General features: G+C 41.4%; 1 protein-coding gene across 1 annotated transcript in view; it reads right to left on the bottom strand.

Annotated features, from left to right (window-relative positions):
- Nucleotides 1-9,140, bottom strand: part of SLC6A9 (solute carrier family 6 member 9) — a 64,002-nt gene extending 54,862 nt beyond the window's left edge. The window contains exon 1 of the mRNA XM_070941412.1: nucleotides 8,911-9,140. The gene's annotated coding sequence lies outside the window, so the exon portion shown is untranslated. The remainder of the gene's footprint in view (nucleotides 1-8,910) is intronic.
- Nucleotides 9,141-23,703: the final 14,563 nt, after the last annotated feature.

Below are 23,703 nucleotides of genomic sequence, written 5' to 3'. Positions count from 1 at the left end.
GGCAGGAAAAACTACTTTGCGAAATGTAGCAAACCTGAAGAATGTGGAGGATATGATAAGAGCTTGGAACGTGAAAAAAATGACTTTTGTGCTACAGCACAATGGAGTGGATAGAAAGGGTGACAGACTTTCATGGTAAAACCCAAGGAGATAAGAATTTGAGTAAAATTTTAGCCCAAACCATTATCTCACTCAGAAGTCTGTAACTGGTGACTCAAACTCACATTTTCTCTCTGTTGTATGAAAAGAAATCTATGAAGAAAATAACTCAGTTCAGGCTATTCAAGTTCACAGCTTCATATTATTTTAGGGTCAAATATTATTGAAGATCAAAGCTATGTTTATATCATATAGAGACATTAATGCAGAAATGCCATTGATCAGTGCAATGGTAATTCACACTAGAAGTGGCTTTTTGAGGTTTTGTCTTCCCTGCTCCAATTCAAGCCACCATAAGTTTCTCCTTCTCCTGTTCCTCTGCCCTGCTCTCCCATCTGAGTTAAACTGGTAGGTCCCACGAGTCTTATTTTTACCTTCAAGAGAGCTAATTTGGTACCACAAGAACATTTTGATTCTTGGAGACAAACATTACCTAAATTCCTGTTAGAACAATTACCCAGAGAGGTTGTGAGCTCTCCTTCATTCAATGGACGATTCAAGCAGAGGCTAGGAAATCCTCTGATACTTTAATTTAGACTCCTGCACTTCACAGAGAGTTGGACTCATAAGCCTAAATACTTCCTTCCATCTCTATTGTTTGTTTATATAAGCAAGATTATTAAAACTCTTCTTATTCTTTGCTTTATTTCTTTATGTTCAGGTCTGAACACCAGTATCAAAATCAGAATTTGCAGATCAGATACATGACATAATAAAATCTGTTTAAAATTGTAAACACAAAAAACTAAATAAAAACATAAAAGCTATTGGATTCAAGCTCATATATCATTATGCAACCCAATTACACAAAGGGTGTGATTTAGTTTTTTATGGACTTGCAGATTTAAAGGAATCAAACACAGAGGTGCCAATGGACAGAATCATTAGTCCAGTAGAAAAGAACTATAGGAAAAATCAAGAGGGATAGAAATTTATTTTAATTTTAGGAAATGACTACATTTGAAGAAGCTACAGGCCCTGGGAATTTTATTGTCCCACAGTAAACATCTTGTCATCTAGGTTTCTTTATGGAAGAAAAAATAAATAAAATTTCTACCCCTTTTTCACATCTTCAGAACACAACAGATTTTGATAGACACTTTTTTTTTTTAATTTGATTTATATGCCGCCCTTCTCCGGAGACTCAGGGCGGCTTACAATGTGCTAAGCAATAGCCTTCATTCTTTTGTATGTTTTTACAAAGTCAGCTTATTGCCCCCACAACTGGGTCCTCAATTTACCTACCTTAGAAAGGATGGAAGGCTGAGTCAACCTTGAGCCTGGCAAGATTCGAACCTGCAGTAATTGCAGGCAGCTGGTCTTAATAACAGGGTGCTTTAGACCACTGTACTACCAAGGCTCCTTTGAAGCAAGTAGTGCTTAAGTGCCTAAGTAGTTTAAAATAGTGTTTAGAATAGTTGGAAAAAGTTGAGTGTGTGCGAGCAGAGGTGCAAAAGTAGTACACTCTTTTCATTCCCTCCTTTTCCAGATTATTTTACTTAATATTTAATATAACGTCACTATGTCACTATCAATTCTTTTGTCATCACATAGATATTTTTCAGGAGATCTGTTCCCAGCCTGGTGCAACAATTGGACGGACACACACATGGTATCTCCCAATTTAATACATGCAAATAATACAAATAAATATTTGCAACTGCGTATTGCCAGTGGCTTACAAAAATCTTTTCAATAGGCAATAGTGAGATTCAATGACTGCATTCCATAACTGCATTGAATTTAGGGATTACATAATCTGGGCTAATTAATTAGTTAAACTTCTTATCTTAAGACAATTAGGTATGCTTTTAAAATCGTAAAATATAGGGTTCCATTTACTTCAGAACCTGTCCTGTTCATTCCTCTAAATGGGGTTCCAAAAGTTCCTCAGAATCCTCCTGATTGCACTAGTCACACCATTAACTATTAGGAGTGGACTGTTCATATATGAAAACATTATTAAACTATGAGACTGTCTTTAAAAGCTGTCTGGAAATTGGTGCAAAATGCAACAGCCAAGCTGCTGGTACAGGGTGCAGAAATCACATGGTACTATACTGAAGAATCTGAAATGACCACCAGTTGCCTATTGGGCACAGGTCAAGGTGCTTATGCTGACCTTTAAAGCCCTAAATAGCTTACGGTTCAACTATTTGCCAGATTGTCTCTCTCGCTCTGGCAGCTTAAATCAGCTGGAGAAGCTTCTGGAAGATTCCCCCAGTGGTGTGCTGATAAATGTAAAATACCAGTATTTGGTCCTGCCAGCTCCAATGGAACTGTGGTGCTGTGAGCTGCCAAACAATTGATCGGGACACAAGGTGGCATGATTCAGATGGCTTGCAATATTCCTGAAAATGTAAAAATGGGCTGCTGCAAGCCAGCTCCAATATACCACTGGATTCTCCCTTCCTCCTGCTTCCAGAAGTTCCATCTGTCTAGTACACCAGAAAGGGTCTTCTCTTGTATGGCCCCCATGCACTTCCCAAAGTCATGTATTTGGACCTCAGAATTTAGAAAATTAGTTTCACCAAGCCTGTAATTATTAGCTGAGCAGAATTTTATCTTCAATGATACTTATTTTAAATGTTGTTTTGATTTTAAACATAATACAGTATTCTTACATTTTGTACTTTCTATTTATAATAGCCATAAGCTACTATGAGGAAAAAGGTGGGGCATAAATTAAACAGTGCCAATTGTTACTTCACTACTAACCTGCTGAGACCAGGCAGGGAGCACATGAAACAAAATGGCAACATATGTTGGCACATGCCTGAAGAAAACATAAGCAACTGAAAACTGAGGAGGTGAAGAGAGATGCAGCAACAAATCCCACAAGAAATGGCTGTGGCATAAGAGAGCAATATAGCAGATAATAAACTGAGGAACTGTTTCCCTCTATAAGATTGGCCTGCCTCACTTGCTCCAGCAGAGGAGGCATACTGTAATCCATGTGGGTCAAAGAATTCTGAGTGGTGGGATCTAGAAGAACCTTTTCTGCTGTGGCCATCCTTTGGAATATCATGCACCTCAGTAGTGGGTTCCTCTTACCTTCGCTACCGGTTCGGAACTGGGAATGTGTGCGTTCACAGAGCGCCCGTGATGACGTCCGGGCGGGTGGGCGGAGCCTCCCGCCGTTGCCACTAACCGGTAGAAACCCACCACTGATGCTCCTGGAAGTGAGATCTGCCTCTATCCTCTTGGCCTTCTGGAAGGACCTCAAACCTAGCTCTGCCGATTGGGGGCACCTTCTGCTGGAGGTGGCTGGTGGAGAGAAGATCACACCGCTCATATATTTTATGCCTAGTTTCATCTAATTCATCTAAGTTTAATGTTTGTGTATGTGTGTTTTTATTGTATTGTAAACCACCCAGAGTCGCTTTGGATAGATGGGTGGCATATAAATTTAGTAAATAAATAATAGAACTAGGCAAAAAACTGAGCAGCCAGAGAAAGCTATTCTTGCTGCCACTTTCAAAAGAGAAAGATGGAATGCAAAAAGGAGAGATGAAGACTTTAAAACAGAAATATAAATTTGTGTTTTGCAAAATCCCAGAAGCCTGAAATGGAGAAAAGTGGCAGATTTTCTCAAGCTCATGGGGAAACAGTGCTGTGTCCCATGAAGGCTCTTCTCATGGCTCACTAGAGCCACAGAAGAAGAAATGGTCTGGAAGTCGAATTATATCAATTGGGCTTCTTTTCTTGTTTGTTTGAAATATTTTGTTGCTTATCATTGTTTCAAACCAACAAGAAAAAAAGTCCAGTTGCCATGACTCACAGACAACTCTACCTGGATGACTGAGGATTTTCATCAACAAGAGGAAATGATGCAAAAACAACAGATAAAAATCTGATTTGATGTGCTTTAGAAACTGATTATTATGTGTCATCAAGTAGATATCAATTTTTATTAGAACATATTTATAGATCTTCTCCATAATGATCTGTCCCTAACTGGTTATTCAGGTTTTACAATAGTGCACCTAATACCCCTCTGAGTTCATCTCTTGCTTTTTTTAAAAAAAAGAAAATCTTCTTATAATAAACATCTAGTGTGGTATAAAGATTAAGGTCTTGGATGAGGATTGAAGAGACCTAAATTCATGTCTAGGTTCAACCACTGAAATTCACTGGGTGAATTTCTGAATTCTGGGCGATTTTCTCTCCCAGGGTTGCTGTGGAGGAAAATTAGATGTGCTCTATACACCACCTTGAACTCCTGGAGGAAAGGGAGGACATAAACCTATCAAACAAAGAACAACAACAATAACAGCAATTTATTGTTTTGGCAATATTAGTGCTGCTCTCCAATTTAAATATGCAGCGAGCTTATAACTCCAGGTATATGATACTGAAATGTTGATTACCTCCTTATTAGTGGTGGGTTCCTCCCGGTTCGGCCCGGTTCGGCCAAGCCGGTAGCGGTGACGATATGACGTCACCGAACCGGTTCTCTTTGTTCAGGAGCTGGGCCCTCCTGCTCCACCCGCGTTATTCTTACTTTTTATTTGGCCCCGCCCCCAATCTATTTGCTGCCTCCCGAGTCCCAGCTGATAGCTAGAAGGAAAAAAACTGTTTAAACTCTTGCCGCATGGCTTCAAAGAGCCGCCCTACAGCTGATCAGTGTTAAAAGGCAGTGTGGTGGTAGACCAGTACGCTCGAAAAACAAATGGGTAGACCGGGACATTCCAAGAACAAATGGGTAGACCAAGACGCTCCAAGAACAAATGGGTAGACCAGTACAGCTCTGCAAGCAGTTAAAAGCCTGGTAGCCCAGTACCTCTGCTAAATCCTAAACAATTGTCACATCAAACCACGCCCACAAAATAAGCCATGCCCACAGAACCGGTAGTAAAAAATTTTGGAACCCATCCCTGCTCTTTATGATAAAAAAGTCATGCTATTATCACAAGGCTGATGAATGAAAATGCTCTTAGCTATTGTTATACTCTGCTCTCAGTCTCAGAAAGGACTTCAAAGTAAGATCAGTAAACCAATTTTTACCTTACTGTCTCCCAGGAGGTTAAGGTCTGGCTCTGAGAAACACTGAGAAGAAACGTTAATTTTGCTTCATGGGAGGATATTGTAAACATTCTCTTTTTTCGTTAAATCACCAAGAAACCAAGGTGGAAATGCAACAAGCACAACAAAGAACTTCTCAGGCTAAAGAAGAAATTGTGCAACCAAAGGGACAGTGAGGGGATAATGAAACAGAGGCTCTTTCTGCTTCAGTGTCCTGAATTTAAGGAAGTATGTGAAAGATATTCCCTACTGTTGTCAAGGTCCAAACAAGAAAAATTGCACTCTACACAAAGAGGCAGGAAAAGGTGACACAGGAAGCATTATGTGATATGGGGTCTGACCCCATCTCTAGATGCAATTAAGATGCCCCCACTCTGGACAGGGACTGGAATGATGTTTTCCTTTTCATCCTGAGCAGTTCTTGTCCTGCCAACAAACTCCTACTGCATTGGGATGCAGAAAAGTTTTCTACTCTGCCATGCCAAAAACAAGGAAGTGCAGTAAGAATTCTGTAAAATAGCAGGGACATCTTACAAAAGGGTATGGGGAAGCTTTGCCAGAGATGGCACCGTGTCTCAGGATGAAAAAGAGATAGAAAAAGGAATTATTAGTGGAGTATGCATTTGATAGAGCAGGGTGCACTTTCCACACATAGAACATAGAATAAAAGTTGGAAAGGACCTTGGTAGTCCTCTAGTCCAACTCCCTGCTCAAGCAAGAGACTCTATACCATTTCAGACAAGGGGCTATCCAGTCTCCTCTTAAAACCCTCCAGTGATGGGGCACTAATAGTAATGGCCTGATATATGGAGCTTTCCTGCCAAATAAGTCATAGTTAACTAAATAAATGTTGGTAGCTACATATCATGGAAGATACAGGGAATCAGAAGTCTTTAAAGAAAACCAATTAATCCATCTTTGAATATTTATAATTTTTTTTAATGGAGGCTGTTCAATACAGGTAGTTCGCAACTTACAACCACAAAATATGAGCCAAAAATTTCCGTTGTTAAATGCCCCCTATTACAACCTTTCTTGCCACAGTTGTTAAGTGAATGACTGTACTTGTCAAGTTAGTAACATGGTGGTTAAGTGAATCTGGCTTTCCTATTGACTTTGCTTGTCAGAAGGTTGTCAGAAGGTTTTGTCTTTGCTTGTCAAAAAGTTGTCGCATGACCCCAGGACACTGTAACCATCATAAATACATGGCAGTTGCCAAATTTTGATTATGTGACCATGGGGATGGTGCAACAGTTGTAAGTGTAGAAAACAGTCATAAGTGACTTTTTTCAATGCTGTTGTAACTTTGAATGGTGATAAACAAATGGTTGTAAATTGAGGATTACCTACACTGATACCAATATATTTTAGCTGATAGTATGAGAAAAATGTTGCCCCAGCTTAGCCATAATGTTATATTGACAGGAATCTGTTCTCTAAAGTTGTTACAGATTCACTCAAAGTGAATTCAAGTTGAACTTCATTCCTGGTTATCCCACAAGCACACATCCTTGTTTTCTTATCAAAGGCACAGAATGGTTTGCCTCTGCCCTGTCTGTAGTGTCTTTTTTCATTTCTCAAGTCTACTTACAATCCTCCCATGCAAGTGCCAACTAGGCCTGACCCTAGTAAGCTATTTTAAGATCAGTCAAGGTCATTTAGGACTACATCTCCTAGGACTACTGATTCACTTCAAAGGCATCATACTATGCTACCCAAGCTTAAATTGCCAGCCCTGGACCCTCGGAAGCTTGGGAGCACTGCAGCCATATTGGAACTTGTGTTGGAAGGCAACTAGAGCAATGGCTACTGTCACACAAAAATAGATATATATTAAAATGAACCTGTAATATCACTTTCTCAAGGATGGCTAGACTGTTTCTGCAAGAAGACTGCACTAAAATCTGGTGGTTTATGTTCATATATTTGCAGGGTACAAATGTACAATTCCAACAATAAAAAGTTCCCATCTCCAATTTAAATTATCATTTCATGCCCTTCAGAAAAATATCTTAACCTGCAAAGCTTATGATGCAATGGAAAGATTTTCCTCTTTTAGCATCATAGATCTCTGTTTTTATTATGAAATGTAATGTAAAATTACACAGTAATTTTGAAATTTCTGTTCATTTTTTTAATGAATCTATCTCAATTTCTGAATCTGGATTGGAAGCAACATTTGTGCTTCTCAAGAATGCTCATGGGAAAATCTTTAATATTTAAACTTTATATTTATTTTACATTTCCCCCCACACCCATTTTATTATGTGAATAACTTCCTGTAATCAGGAAGTTGTTTCATTTATTAAGTTAAGGGATCTGCAACAGGATGAACAGTTTGGTACAGTATGCTTTAAATAAAACAGCAATTTAACTGAATCACAAATAAAACTCTATAGTAATTATATTGTTATGCTGAAAACACACTTTTGAATGGCCACATTTTATTCTTACATTACTACTCCTTCAGTTCCCAGTGTGTGTTTTGGTAGATTATCTTTATCAAGATAGCGTGAGTTACTATTTATTGGGAAATGAATGTTGGCTGATTTTTTTTTCTCCTTTGGCAACTGATCAACTAGAAAATAGGAACGGCAAGGGAGGTTTATGCATTTGGTTAAAGAGAGAGAGAGAAAAGAAAACAGAATAGTAAAGAAACTTATATAGCACTCAGTTTCTGACATGTACTGACAAACTATCTTCCAAATACTTTTAAGGTTGCTCTTAAACTATGCAGTTTGTTTCCTGGAGATTTATGCTTGGGCCCCATCCTTCCCTTATGGAAGAGAGGTAATTCCTTTTAGCAAGATCTTCTCAATCTAAGCAGGTGATCCATAAACACTATGCATCACCTACTTAGACTGAGAAGATCTTGGGAATTACCGCTCTTCCACAAGCGGGAAGGATGGAATCCAAATACATAATTTTGTATATATATATACTCACACACCCAGTGTCCTATGAGGGGAAAAAAAGGGACCACTGACAAGAGTCAGCCCTTATTCTGCTAAGGGCTTAACCCTTCAGCTAATTCCATACTTTATGCTACTAGCCAACGGTTTGAGAAATATCCCAAAGGGGATAAATATTGATCCAGAACAATGGATCCTGAACACCTGACAGGAGAGGATGCCCAACCTTTAAAAAGCACGATGAGTGGGAAGCGGGGGTTACATCAGCTGCCACGTGGGAGAGGTTCCACGTCCTCCCACACATGACGAGGTGGAAAATTACAGCCCCCCCACAGCTCTGGCCGCGGGACGAGGCGCAGGCGAGGGCCCCACCCTCCATATCATACAGTAGAGACCCCCCTGAGTGGCGAGTGACCACGCCCCTAAACAACAGCATTTTCCCCCGCCGCCGCGAGGCTGCTTCCCATCCCGGCGTCGAAAGGCTCCGAGAAAGCCTCAGTCTCGGGTCCCGGGTTACCGCAGCCATCCTCTCCCAGACTGAAAAGGCAATTCCACCTGGCACCTTAGGGCCAATGACAGCAGCAAATGCACAGCGCCGGAGGCCGAAGGAAGCGCTGGCAGCTCTTACGCTTCGCCTCAGGGTTTCTAGCGGCACGTTTTCTTCTCCCGCTAGGCGCAAGATGCCGGACGCCACTCTCACCCCAGTGTACAATCCACGCCGCCGCTTTTTTTTTTTTTTTAAATCTGGCACGGCCAGACAGGTTCCCCAGACAGCCTCGGGGGATCGTTGATTCGCGCCGCTGACACCGCTTACCCTGGCCATGCTGCTCGGGTGCCTCGCGCGGGCTCTCTCCAGGCGCGTTGTCAAGGTGGCTTCCCCCCCTTCCCCGCCTTCCCCGGCTCAGCGAGAAAGTTGCATCAGATCTCGCTGCCAGCAGCTCTCGCTACTCCCTTTCCCAAGCCCTCCGCGCGTCTGGGCGAAGCGTCCGCACGCGTGTCAAGCCCACCTTCGATTCCCACTCTCCGCTCTGGGGGTCGAGCGCCACCGACTTTAGTCAAAAGTTTTGGTCGCGGCTTCGAAGAGGGAAAGGAGGGAGGTGTGGGGGGGGGGGAGGCGGCAGCGGAGAGGTCCCGCCTTCCCCGCGTCGTCGGCTCGGTCCAGCCATCCCCGCCCCCCTTGCTGATTGGAACGTTCTTGCATCTCAGTCTAGCCACGCCGCGGAGCTCCGGGGAGGGGCTGCGGCGCCGAGTCTGGATTTGCGGTGCGGAGCAAGACTTCGGGGAAGGGCTAACCTTCTTCCCCGCTGGGCGCTGCAGTCCACGCGGCAAGGGAAACCCTATATACCTGTCCGGCACGCTCGGGCAATAAGCTACAGAAAAGGGGTAAAACGCCCGTCACGGATGGGGCTGGCTGGGTGGGTGGATTTATGAGGGGAACCGATCCGGGGCGAAGGAAAGCCCCCACCCCCGGTTCGGGGCGCGTGCATAGGGGGCGCCTGGCTCCGTCTGCGTGCGCGCGCATAAAACCAGGAACCACATTCGTTCGCGGCGAAACGTGCCGATCTGGATGCCCGAGCCTGGAGAGCGCGAACAACTGACAGCTCAACGCACAAACCTCGGAAGGCGGGTTAGGAAAAAAAGGAAGGTGAGGGAAAGGCAAGCATGCATCGCTTATCTCACCTTGAAACAGTACCATGGACAGTCACACCGGGAGAAAAACCCAGACCTAGTAACACCTACGTGCCACACAAACAACACACCCAGAGGGGTAGGTTTTAGCTCTCAATTGTGCCCATCCTTAGCCTCATCCAATCTTGCAACGGATCCAAGAGGGGTTTTTTCCCCTGCAAGAAAAGCTCAACTCCGTAAAAGGTTAGCAAAACAGATCGTTGTTTTCTTTGGCCTCTTCCTCCTACCTAAAGATCAGCCTGTGGATCGCTAGGCACTGCCCGCAGCGCCTTGGTATAAGGGTGCCCAGCGTGGCTCGATCTTGACTCTGGGGCCGGTGGACCTCCTGCGAGTTCAAGCGCAAAGCATCTGACTGGCTCGGCGTGTGTCATATAAAGAAGAGGGGTGGGCAGTTCAAAGCCTTCTTCTCCACCCCTGACAAATGTTGCCTTCTTTCCTCCGCTCCACGCCGCCGCCACACACTGGCGCGGGCGCATACTCCGCCTCCGCCTTTATAATAATCTCGTCCATCCGGGTGAATACCTTGGACTACAACCCCCATAATCCTCAACTACGGAAACGAACGCAGAAGGCATGTAGCGGGTACCGTACTGTGGAAGGCTGCTTTAAAATACAAACATCCCTCTCGCATTCTGCTACTCAGGCCTGTGGTAGAGATTGGGCGAAGCAGGACCAAAGGGAGGGGGGGGAGATCTTGGCCTTCTACGTGGCATCGCTTTCCCAAACTCTGCCGGGGAAGCCCTGGTTTTTGTGCCCTGCCGCCCCCTGCTGGCATCCGTTCAGGCATGGGGGCTGGGGGGGAGGATAAGACTTCACAGCAGAAGCCATAAATTTTGTAAATAGCAACGATTCAGTCATTCCCAACATCGGCTTGGGTTTCTGTCAATGCCTACATTCCAGCAGTCACTCAGTTGAATCTTGGATAGGATGTAACAAGTAGCCTATTTTGTCTAGAAGGCTAGTAATAACATTTGCTCCAAGGCAAGCGGTTCATATATGGTGTGTGTGAGGGAAGGTGTATTTGAGAGACAGGCAAACCAGCAAGCAGACTTGTCTTCTTCTGGTAAATGCAAACAAAACTCAGTGTTGTACTTTCAGGCTTCTTAAATGGCAATAAAGAATGCAACCAATTCCAATGTACACAATGACAATTTACTTGAGCGGTTTATGTAGTGGGAGAGTGCATTAGCTTTGCAGGCTTTGCTGGAAGGAGGTGGCTGATGCAATCATTCTGGAAAATACGCTGTAAAAAACCAAGCTGGCTCTAGGCACTGCTTTTTTTCATATTTGTTGACAGTGAATCTAGTTTCTTTGCAACACAACATTTGACTCAGCTAGGAGCGCATGGTCCCTCCCTCTTCTCTCACCTCCAAACACTATAATTCAACAAGAGGTCTTTTAGAAGAGAAGGAAAAACACTACATATCCTACCCTAAGATAGCATTTGGCTTTTTTGCGGCTGTATCACATTGCTGACTCATGTACAACATGTACAACTTGTGGTCACCAAGATCCTTTTCACATATACTACTGCCAAGTCAGATTCCCATCTTATATTACTCTCTTACATGCTTCTTATCCAAATGCAGAACATGGTATTTGTTCCAGTTAAATTCCATTACTGTAGAAACATCCAGGAAATAGCCACTGATCCCCTCTCCCCCAGGATTGGCTGAAATGATTGTCCTGCTCTATATAGGCAAGTCCAGCCTTATGGATTTTAATTTGAGAACAGTGTTTGTGTCAACCAAAATAGCAGCACTGCTACCACTGCTTAACATGCACACAGTGCCCTTCTTCAAAGAAATGAGAGTAACTACCATGAATTGATGATTTGTGAGCAAATTACCATTCACTTTTTCTTTTTTGTATTTGCTGAAACTTGTGACAATGATTTGCTTACAAATTGTGGGGTTTTTTTCCTTCAAAATGTCAATTACTGAAAGTGAAAGAATTGTGTGTGGTCCATGCATGTGTGTTGGAGAATCAATTGTTTTGACTATAAATCTTCCTGCAGTAGGAAATAACCTGGAAGCAAATAAAAACTTATTTACAGTTATCAGATTCCCGTATATTCCAGTTTAGGTCAATAAGCTATTACATAATAAATTGTCCTGCACTTTCAGCCATGCTTATTATTTTAGATTTATACATTTTAGTTATGCTCTACTGCTTCTTCAGTCCTACTGATAAGACTGTTCTCTACCAGATACTCACCAATCCTCTTAAAAGGATCTCACTCTAAAACCCAGACTTATAAAAATGTGGCCAATGATGGAGCTTCTGCTGCTCCAAGAGCAATTAATGGGGTAAATAATGACTGTCTGTATGAATGACAAAGATCAGATCTTTATCTCACATAACTATTTAACCAGCTGCTTTGAACACAATAGCAGCATCAATATTTATATGAAATGGGTGAATAAAATAAACAAGGACCCAGATTGTTGGTGGCAATATGCTGGCTCTGTAAACCATTTAGAGACGGTTGTAAAGCACTATGAAGCAGTATATAAGTCTAAGTGTTATTGCTATTGCTAAATATTATAGTTCTTCAGTGATCATAATCTGGATTTTAAAAAAATATTAACATGAAAATTTGCGAGGAGTTGATTGCATGACAGAGAAAAAGAGAGGGATAGTGGAATTTCACCATTTTCTTAGGAATCAAACTAAGAAGTGCCAGCTTTTTTCCTCTAGGCAAAGCATGGATAGGTGGAAAAATTCATGATGCTACACAGAACCCACCTTTCAGAGCTTTATATTTAATTACACAAGACACTGTCAATGAAGAGGGGGTGGACACAGCTAACAGCTAACTTTAGAAAGGGAGGAGGATGTTTTTTTCACCAGGTGTGGACTTTTAAGTGCAGAGAAGATGAGAGTCTTGTTGATATATATGGTAAGGCCTCCCCCCCACCTCATTCCACTATATTAAAAAAAGAAAAAGAAGATAGATGCACATAATCTCAGATTAGTCAATCTGACATCAATTCTTCAGAAGATCCTAGGAAAAAACTTACAAAGTTCCTTAGAAAGGAACAAAGTCACAGGAGGAAGAGCCGCAAACTAGACAAACTGCTGAATCTGTGGAAGAAGTACAGGTATGGCAAATTCTCAGAATTTCCATTATGGTTTATTCCAAAATGAATGATAGTATTTCAGATGCTACATGGCTCTTTTCGTTTTGCTTAGATGAGTAGTCCTTAATGTACCTTTCGTCTCCAGTGTTCTTTTAGAAGGGACAAAGAAACAACAACAATTCAGGAGATGGAAGAAGATTTGAACAATTGAGAGAAAAATGATTTTGGTTCAGATTCAGAGCAGTTCCAGAAGACACTGGCAAAGATACCAGAAAAAAAAGGTTGTTCAATCTTTGACAATGTTTTTGGAATTGGGATGAAGATGGATTACTGCAATGCACTCTACCCTTGAAGACTACCCAGAAATTTCAATGGGTCCAGAATGCAGCAGTAGGGGCCCATAACTTTGACCATGTAATATTTTTGTTGTGTGACCTGCAGTGGGTGCAATTCAAGGTGCTGATCATCACTTTAACACCCTCTATGGCACATGGTGAGGTTATCTATGGTATTGCCTTTCCCTAAGGATATCTGTCCTACAAGGTCAGATAGGGTGGGCACACTGTTAAGTCTCTTCCCCTAAATATTGCCATCTGATGGGAGATAAAAAGCATGCCTTTTCTGTGGCAGACCAACCCTATGGAACACTCTGCCCCTTGAAGTTTGGCAGGTCTCCACCCTTTTAGCCTTCAGTAAAGCTTTGAAGGCCTGCCTTTTTCCCCCAAGCACTGGATAACATTGGATAATTGCATGTTGGGCATTTGACTTAGTGCCAGCAGTCTATTGTTCTTAATGTTCTGTGGTTTTAATCTGTTTAATTTTTATAGTTTTAATATGATTTTATATGTTGTTTTAACTTTTGGTGGGAGCTGTTCATTTGATTAGATGATGGGCAGCTTTAGTAAATGTTTTAAATAAACAATAAAATAAAATAAAAACCTTTTTTATTGGTCCTGCAGGAAAGAATGGCTAAGCCTCCATCCAATCCAGTGTATTCAGCTGAATATCTTGATCAAGTGTAATAGCAGATACATTACACATATTGACAGTTTGGTTTTACCAATTGACAAGTCCAGCTATACAGATGAGGTTACCTTTTTGTGTTAGCTCCAACTAAAACTTGTAGGTTGATTATTATTTTTTTTGCACCACACTGCACAAATTAAATGAAGTGATGTCGGAAGGAAAGTTTCTCTTGAATACTGTATAAAACTTGAAAATCCCCACATTTTTTCAGTACCTAATACTGAGCAATTGGGTGCATTCTGTCCAGTGGTGGATTCAAATTTTTTTACTACCGGTTCTGTGGGCATGGCTTGGTGGGCATAACATGGCTTGGTGGGCGTGGCTTGGTGGGCATGGCAGGGGAAGGATACTGTAAAATTTCCATTCCCACCCCACTCCAGGGGAAGGTTACTGCAAAATCCCCATTTCCTCCCCACTCTGGGGCCAGCCAGAGGTGGTATTTTCCAGTTCTCCGAAATACTCAAAATTTCCACTACCGGTTCTCCAGAACTGGTCAGAACCTGCTGAATACCACCTCTGATTCTGTCCAAACCTGTACACATACACTAAAAATTAGATGTATTCCTTTTTTTCTCCCAGACCAAAACCTAAACATAATTGACTATACCTGGAATATCTAGGACAGGGGTGTCAAACTCATGTTGTCATGGCGGCATCACGTGACATATCAGGACTTTTTCCCCCTTCACTAAACTGGGCGTGGGCATGACCAGTGCGAGATGCATCTGGGCTGCGGGCCGCGAGTTGACAGCCCTGATCTAGGAGATGGATAGGGCACTATAAACTTGCATACGTAAATGAGACTGATCAAATGTTACTTCTCTGTTGCTTTTTTTGTACGTTTTGTAAGCATTTCCAGCTAAAATAGAAATGCTGTTGTCATGCTGACTCAAGATATTTTGCTTTTGAAGTGAAGAATAGGTGACATTTTCTCTCCCCATAATTCTGATCCAGTTGAACTCATGTGGTGATTTGGAAATGGAGTCTAGTTTTTTATATCAAGAAACTAGATAATTCTAGTTGATTAAGGGCTTTAAAGAGGATAGCAGTACCTTTAGGGAAAAAACAACAACTAACACTGCAGGTAGGTTATGATCAAAGCTAGGCTGATTGTTAGCGTCCAGAAAACAATTATTAATCTGAGAGCAGGAATGATATCCAGTGGTAAGTATAATGTCTCAAATATTGCTTAAACTAACTTCCTTCCTTCCTTCCTTCCTTCCTTCCTTCCTTCCTTCCTTCCTTCCTAGCACTGTCATGAATATATGATTGTTGAAAGTATTCTGAACTTGCTCCATATTATAATATTCATTTTTGGATTAGAAAAAAAGATTCAAGCTGAGTCTTGATCACATCTTATCTGCTTTCCAGATAAGATTTCTACTGTTTACATGTTTCAACCAGTCTATCATTTCCTAAGGGAGATCTCAGAAATAATATTGCACAAGAATTTCAGATATTACTTCCTACAAATGCAAAACCTTTTTTGTATTTATACTACTAAAGATTCTCAGTAATCAAAGTAAGAACTACAGATGTTGTATCCTTATATTCTTTCCTCAACCTGGTAGCTTCCTATTGTGTTAAGAGCCCCAGAATTCACATCAGTTCTGAAAATTTGGGATGTTCTAGAGCAGGGGTCAAAGTCACGCTGTCACAGTGGCGTCACGTGACATATCACAACTTTTTCCCCCTTTGCGAAACTGGGTGTGGGCATGGCCGGCATCTGACCGACAGACCGCAAGTTTGACAGCCCTGTTCTAGAGCTATGCTCCCTAACAAGACAACATGTGTGAGAAAATGCAAATATTAAATTATTCCTGAGACTGGAAGCTGTTTTCTTCCTCACTTGTTACAAATATTCAATTTACAAAATAGCATTACAGAGTCCCATTTGTCAAAAACCTTTTCTGTTCTTCCTTGTTTCTATTCTGCTTGTGGATGTTCATATGTTCTCATGTTAGGAGATGACCCAATAAAAGGACTAATTTTATCTCATCTAAAGTTAGCATCTTTTAACTTTTTCCCCTTGTCTTGGTTGGCACCTTACCATGCAGACTTAGAGAACTCAGATTTTCTCTCAGGCCAAAAAGATTTCAGGATAGATTCTCCATCAGCAGGACTATCACAACAGCAAGGTTCTCCAGACTGCATTTCATCTTTGCTGCTGTTTCTCTTTTCGTGGAAAGCTGTTCATTAGGGAGATAGGCAGTGAACAGGAATCCATGGCATATTGTCTGCTTTGTGTGTCTGCCTTGAATGTGAACTCATGCTCCCCACTCACTCTTCTTATAGCAAGGTGTGAGCTATCAGTTTGCCAGTAGGAATGCCCATGTGACTGCCATAACAATGGCTGCCGCAGGAAAGGAAAAAGCTGAATGATGGATGTAAGTCCCAGACCCCTTATTCATTAGTTATTGGTAGCATTGCCAGAACAACCTGATAGCCCCAATTTCACCGTGGGCTATGATTTACACAGATTTGCTGTGCTCTTTTCCATATTGTAAACCACCTGCCAGCCAAAAAACAGAGCATGGTGAAGAAAGTCAGGACAATGCAGCTTTATTCTAGCAGCAATTTATGTTGTCCCAAAAGGGGCTGAGTTCCCACCAAAGCTTCAAATTAAAAATTGCAGTATTACCTCAGTATTGTCCTGGTCTGTTCTGGCCACGTCAGATCAGTTCAAAAATTGGAACCATATATATGGATGGAACGTATTTAATGCACAGAACCACCAGATTATTAATGCTGTCTTCTCCATCTCAATTTCTCTCCCTCTCCTTCTCATTCCTCCTCTCTCCCTTTCCTCCTTTCTCCTTCTTCTTCTCACCTTAATTCTAGGATAATTCTACTATTTCAGGACTCACTGTGTTAGCATGACAGATCATGGGTTTTGTGCCTTGCATTCTGATTTTGAGCTCCTCTTTATATGCTGGTGCAGTGGACAACAGCTGGGAATTGGGAGGAGCCAAATGTCCTTTACATGCAAAGCAGTCAAATGCTTTTACCCCTGCAGTGACAATTGCTGGTGCAAAATGGGTTTTCTCTATTTGCCATCATTACAGTAAGTCAGCAAGGAGTTGAGTATAGCTAGCAGTAAAGTCTTTCAAATAGTGGAAAACCATGTCAGCTTTTGACCATGCTGATGCTTATATTCCCATGATACCGGTATGCAATGCAGCAATAGCTTGAAATAAAATCTTTGGCTGCCAGTTACAGCTGAAGAACTCTTTATATCACCTCAGAAAAAAAAAGTTGACCGAATAGAATTAAGGAAAGAATACAATAGCATCCAACAAACAGAGCAACAAGTGATATTCTCCATATATAGTAGAAGGAATAAAGGTCATTTCCACCCTTAACTTTCAAAGATTTCTCTTTTACCTCTCCGTGAACTGAAATGCAAATATAAGTGAAACTGATAAGAGTCAAACAAACTTAGATTTGTAGTGCCCTGGGAAGATGTTGTACTTTACTAGCTTGTATAAGGCAAATCTCTCTATAGAAATAGTCAATTGGTCAATGTTGGAACATTGGAAAAATGTTCCCAGATGACATAATTGTACACATGTGTGGAGAAGCTCCCCTGATGAAATCTGCCAGGCTCAACAACTAAGCATAAAGTTGATAAGAAACACATGTACAAATTAAGCACTCACAGAAATTAGCAACAGTGTGAGGAGGTCAAAACTGTCATTACTTTCCTGCTTCTCATATTTCTTACAGCTCTACTTGGCACAATTTACTTTTGAGTTTTTTTGGAAATTCTAGTATTTGGGGGAAGAACATAAATAACTGTAATAAATAAATAAAGTGCTAATGCTAGAAACCACCAAATCAAGATAAAGGCTTGCAATGTTGTTTTTAAAGGAGATTGCAGACATTGTGAACATAATAGAATTACTGGATATTCTGATTGTGTCATTATCTACAGAAGGATTGGTTAATGACATTCTTGAGGATGGTATCACTTTGTACATCAAGAAGGAGATCATACTGAATAGAACAGGGATGTCATCAAGGCCCGTGGGCCAGATTCGGCTTAGGGTGCTTAGATCCGGCCTGCAGGGCCGCTCTGGAAACAACAAAGGACCAGCCTGTTTTTACTGGCAGAGGGTTGCAGGAGGCAATCCCAGATGAAAACAGAGATCGGAAGCCCATTTTTGCTGGCAGAGCACTCGAGCCACCAAAAGTGCCCCCGACACGAGTGACGTCAAGCTGGCCACACCCATCCTGGCCACACACACACACCCCGAGGTCAAACACAACCCTGATGCAGCCCTCAATGAAATTGAGTTTGACAACCCTGAAGTAGAACCTCAAAACAGAAAGAACAATTCATTGAATTATTAGGGGTGTTAGTATTAATCATGTCTCCTTCCCCAGTAATTTACTACAGAATGGTCATAGCTGTCCTGAGATAGAAAATAAAAACAGGAAGGCATCCAAAGCAGAAAATATTGTAATCACGGGTACTTTCATGTAGACCTAAATTCCAGTCCTGAAAAAAGAAGTAAAAATTTGAGGTTTCCTTTACAGATATGCCTCAGAACAGTTGGTCATTGATTAGACCAAAGAGGACACAACTCTGGATGTAATCCTAAATAATGCTTAGAATTTAATGGAAGTATTATTCACGTGATTAACCCAGTGCTATTAAAACAGATTTATATGTACATGGAAAATTGTCAAGAAACTTCAACATTGGCGTTTAAGCACAGAATTTAAAAGAGTCTCTAAAAGAAAAGAATTGGTGAAAACACTTTGGAAATAAAAATCAAAGTCAAATCTAACCACCATGTTAGAGAGTTATCAAACTCTTAATAGATAAAGGTCAGCTGAATGCAAAGCTTCAGGAAAGGTTCATAGAGATCATCTGTCTATAAGATTAAAAAGCAGTGCTAAAAAAATAAAATTCTTCAACTATAAATGCAGCCAAAATAGTATTTTAGCCTCACAGACTGAATGGGAGGCCCCATTTGCCAACTTCTACAGCATGTTGAAACTAAAGGCATCAGTCTGTTCTAACTCCTGTCCTGCCTGATTTGTTCTATCAATTGTATGGTGAGAAATGGGGGAACTAAGAGGACTTTGAGCCATTGTTTCTCACAAGCAACTCACTGATCTGAATTTTGTTTTGCTTTGTTTTGGGTTTGGCAGCTAATATGAAGACACACAGAGATCAAACACATTTCTTAGAAAAAGGACCCTTGCTGTTACTGTTGAGTCTTCTGTTTAGCAAGTGCCAAGGAAACAAAATGATAGAAATGAGCCTCTGGGTGGATCAAATGCCACTATTTGTGAAAAAAGGTGGTAAAAGAGGGAGACAGCGCAGGAAAATTAACAATTAGGGTCAGAAAAATCTGAACAAGAAATGGGAGATTTGCTTTTCTAGAGAAAATTTCCAGGCAAACCTAGAGAAACTGAATTAACTTCACACAGAGGGAGTTTTATTCATGGTGTTCTCAAAACAAACAAGTTCCGTCTGAGTGCAAACAAACACTTATGGAATTTATGCCATCAGTCATCTTTACTAGAGTTACTCTTTCTCTACATCTTTTCCTTTTAGAACTCTTAATTTTAATTTTTGTTTCTTTGTTTACAAATATGTTACTTTTAATCAGGATTTTATGAACAGTTTATGCATAATTTACACTTCGTTCCTTTAGCATAGGGTCTAGAACTATTAATTTGGTTTATGAGTAATCCCAGCCCATTAAAATATCAGCAGGTGCCAGTTGCCAGCATGAGCTGGACACCTGCAGGCAATTTTGCCTGAACAGGCAGATTACTTTCACAGCTGATATAACATGGGCTACATTGCTCAATGTTAGACAAAACTGACAGTCCAGAGAACTCACGAGGTACTGATAATATCAATGAGGCAGATATTAGAAACAGAGTAAAACATGCAAAATTGGAATCCACACCCAAGTTTGAAAAATTTATTTCGAAAAAACACACATACACATACACCACAGAAACCAAGCATTTTATTTTCCCAGAATGCCAAACTCATGGAATGGAATCTCCTACACAATTTGTTTATCTATGTTAAAATGTTGACCAACCACAAATGAAAAAAAGAGATCAATAATGTAAAGAAAAGTTAAAGCACTGTCAATATGATGTGTGTCATGTTTGCAGTGATCAGACTAATGTTGAAATATAGTAGGCATTTGAAAGAGTCCGTAACACTTTTAAGCAGCAGAAGAGGGAGCATTGCTTCTTGTGAGTCCTTTCTTTGAGGGCTATTTGTCTTCTCAAACATTCAAAAATTTCAATCCCTTTTAAAGATCTTTACTAAGCTGCTGTCTTTTTACATGATTTCACAATGATGCCCTGAAACATGAGCACTTTTCTAACTTTCTTCCTTATGCCAAAGCTACAGAATATGTAGTCAGAAGTCATATGTATGGTAGCACAATGGTTAGAGTGCAATATTGCAGGCTAATTCAGCTCACTGCAAGGAGTTTGATCCTCACCAGCTCAAGGTTGACTTAGCCTCCCATCCTTCTGAGGTCGGTAAAATGAGGACTCAGATTATTGGGGAAAATATGCTGACTCAGTAAACTGCTTAGAAAGGGTTGTAAAACACTTATGAAGTGGTATATAAGTAAGTGCTATTGCTATTGTATCCTGTGTGGTAAGAATCTAGACCTGCCACAGAATGGATCGCTCCATTGTTGGATATTTACTGAGCTGTCTCAGTTTTGCTGAAATGTTTTCTCTGCCTGTCATGTGTATATCACCAAGGGCTTGTGTTTTCCTGCCACCACCTGTGATTTAGTGACTATGATGTCAACTTCTATGGGGCAACCAGCCAAGGCAGGAGAGTCACACTGAGTTCTGTATCATGTTGACTGGTAAATGTTTAGAGTACATGAAGAAGGTTCTCTTCTGATTGTAATTTAATCCCAACATGCCAGCTGTCAGGAGCCAAGACCTGAATGTAGAAGAACCAGTTTACTGGCTGTTCCAAGAGCAAGACCATGCACTGATGTATATAATGAAACCCTAACCTTTCCCCTCTTTTTACATGTTTGAACAGCTCAATGTTCAGTCACTTCTCCTACTTTTGGAGAAGAAGGAAACCGTTCTAAAAGCAGTTATATTTCCTCTAGGCAATAGACCTTAGCAGCAAGTAACATAAGGCAAACAATCTTAATTGGAGAGGAGCAGCAGGAAACATGCCAATAAAAAAGTTAAAAACAACTCTGGGCTGCTACAGATCCAAAGGCACAGTTATTACACCAGCTTATGTATGTAATACTTTATTGTGGTCATAGACCAAAAAAAACCCAAAACATCCAAGACACATAGCTGGCACATGACCAGACTGAAGTGCAGAACAGCAACAAGATCAGTGGTGGAAACCACTCTGTCAGACTCACAGTTCATGTATTTTAAATTTTTAGCTCCGATCTATATGGACTATAGTCGATTAAAATTGTACATAGGTAGAAAATACTATATTGCAATTTGCATAAAATCCACACATCGGCACTTTATACAACCACTAACTAACTCAACCACTAGCGATCAATAGGGCTAACCTCAGTCAGTGGGTCCAGCCCATCCCTTCCCCTGGCTCTTACATCCCAAGACTGCAGCAAAAAATTTTGCTACCTTTAGTGTAATCTTAGAATCAGTATCTTGGAGTAAGAAGCGAAGACTAAGATTTTCAGATAATCCAGGAAATCTTTGGCAAATGGGAGAAATAAGTTTTGACCTTACCTCCGGATAATGGGGGCATTTAAATACAATGTGAGCCAACGATTCCGGAGATCGGCCATCACATGAACAGTGGGTGGATTTTACACAGCCCGAGCACCTGCTATCTAGGACATTCGAGGGGATCACATTAAAACATGCCTTTAGAAAGGCCAACCTGTATTTAACAAAGGATAGCGTAGAGAGATATTTGGGGGGGGGTGCATTCGGGGAGTAATACCAAGAGAAAACGGAGAACATACTCCTGCACCAAGTGCCAGATTCTTTTTGTCTTTCAATATCATCCAATCGCTGAAATATCAGTGATTTGGCTGCATCTGGGCCAAGCATAAGGGCTTCAATAGGGGGAATACCTATCTTCATAAATTTGGTGTGAATATTGCAGGCCCAAGGACTGTGGAAGTCATCCCACCATAAGCACTGGCCTAAATAGTAATCTGAAAGTCTGACCCACAGGGTCAGCCAGTAGCCAATAGCACACTTCCACAGGACAGTAGCGAGAGATGGTATGCCCAGTTCCAAACGGATTGCAGCATTACTCACACAGGGGGGAACTCCCATTAGGCAGCGTAAGAACTGGCTTTGAACTGACTCGAGGAGGGAAATATTTGTTTGAATCCAAAGGGGGGCACCGTAACCATCCCTGTTAATAAGGGGGTCAGACAGGGATGTATATTGGCACCCCTTCTTTTTAACTTATATATTAGCGACTGGAGAAGGGCGTTAATGGCCCAACTGGATTATATCCATGCCCCCAGATTAGCTGACAGTTTATACAAATATTGCTTTACTTGTACAGTACAACCAAAATATTTAATGCCAGAGCATTGGATTTAGTTTGTGTGGTGGTGGTACGATATTATTTATGTGTCCCTTGGTGTAAGGTGGCAGTGGGCCAGGGTAGGCAATGCCATTGTCATAGTGCTGGGCAGAGGGAGGTATGGCAGGAGGCTGGGTGTAGGCCACACTCAGGGATACTGGATCTGTTATTTGAAAGTGGTTTGGCCCTTGGCATCCACCTTTGGTGTCTGATGATCAGTTCCTCAGCGGCCCTGGACTTTCGCTGAGGCTATTAAATGTCAGGTTAGGTGTATAACTAAACTGCCTTCCTCCATGATCTTATCCAGATTGAGGGCATTGGCCTGCCATATTTTACTGAGGCGTGGTTGGGCCCAGGAGTCCAAGACTGAGTGACGGCTGTGATCATCCATGAGACTTTCAGTGGCTTTGCTCCACTAATACCATAATTTGTTGAAGCTGGGCTTATAAGGCAACAGATGGGATTCCTGCTGGTTTCTTTGCTCCTAAAGTGGCATCCCTGACTGAGATGCTGGATTCTTTTGCTACACTAGCAACAGAATCCCAAAAGCTGTTGGTGTTTGGAGGTTTCAATCTGTCAACCAGTTATATTATATCTGCAGTACCCCAGGACTTTGTGGCCTCCATGATAATAAAGGGTCTGTTCCAAATCATTGGCAACACATATTGGCAACCACATACTTGATCTGGCTTTTTTCTTAGGGCAATAGCGATGTGATTTGGCAGTGGAAGACATTAATGTTAGTCAGTTGTCAACTCACTGGTGATTCCAAAGACAACTTGGGAGTTTCCCTGAGGATCTAGGTATGGTTTGTCCAAGACTGTAGACATTGTCTGGAATGGGTGGCCAGGGCCTTGGACCATATCTGCAGTCTCTTCCTGTGTGCCAATTCCAAGGTTTACTGAGAGATTCTAGGAGATGAAGCTTCAGAAAAAATGCATGGAGCACTGTTGGAGAAAGACTTGAAGCAATCTGACTAGCCATAAATAAGGACTCATATAAGGGATTACTTTGTGGTGATAAGGGTGGCAAAATGCCAATATTTTCTATGTTGTTTTAATTTTTGACTGGAAGTCACCCAGAATTGGTTAAAAGGTATAGTAGGTGGCTATATAAATATTTTAAATTAAAAAAAATTGTCCTTATTGTATCCCCTGATCGCTGTCCACTGGCCTTGTTTAGAATGACTAGTCCCTATTAGGTAGGTAGGGCCCCGTAGTACATCTGCAGGGCTGCTGTGAGGATTATCCAGACT

This window comes from Pituophis catenifer, unplaced genomic scaffold (assembly GCF_029215685.1).
Source record: "Pituophis catenifer annectens isolate HBS135680 unplaced genomic scaffold, rPitCat1.0.hap2 SCAF_3, whole genome shotgun sequence".
Lineage (NCBI taxonomy): Eukaryota > Metazoa > Chordata > Lepidosauria > Squamata > Colubridae > Pituophis > Pituophis catenifer.
This window is presented reverse-complemented; position numbering and strand designations above follow the sequence as displayed.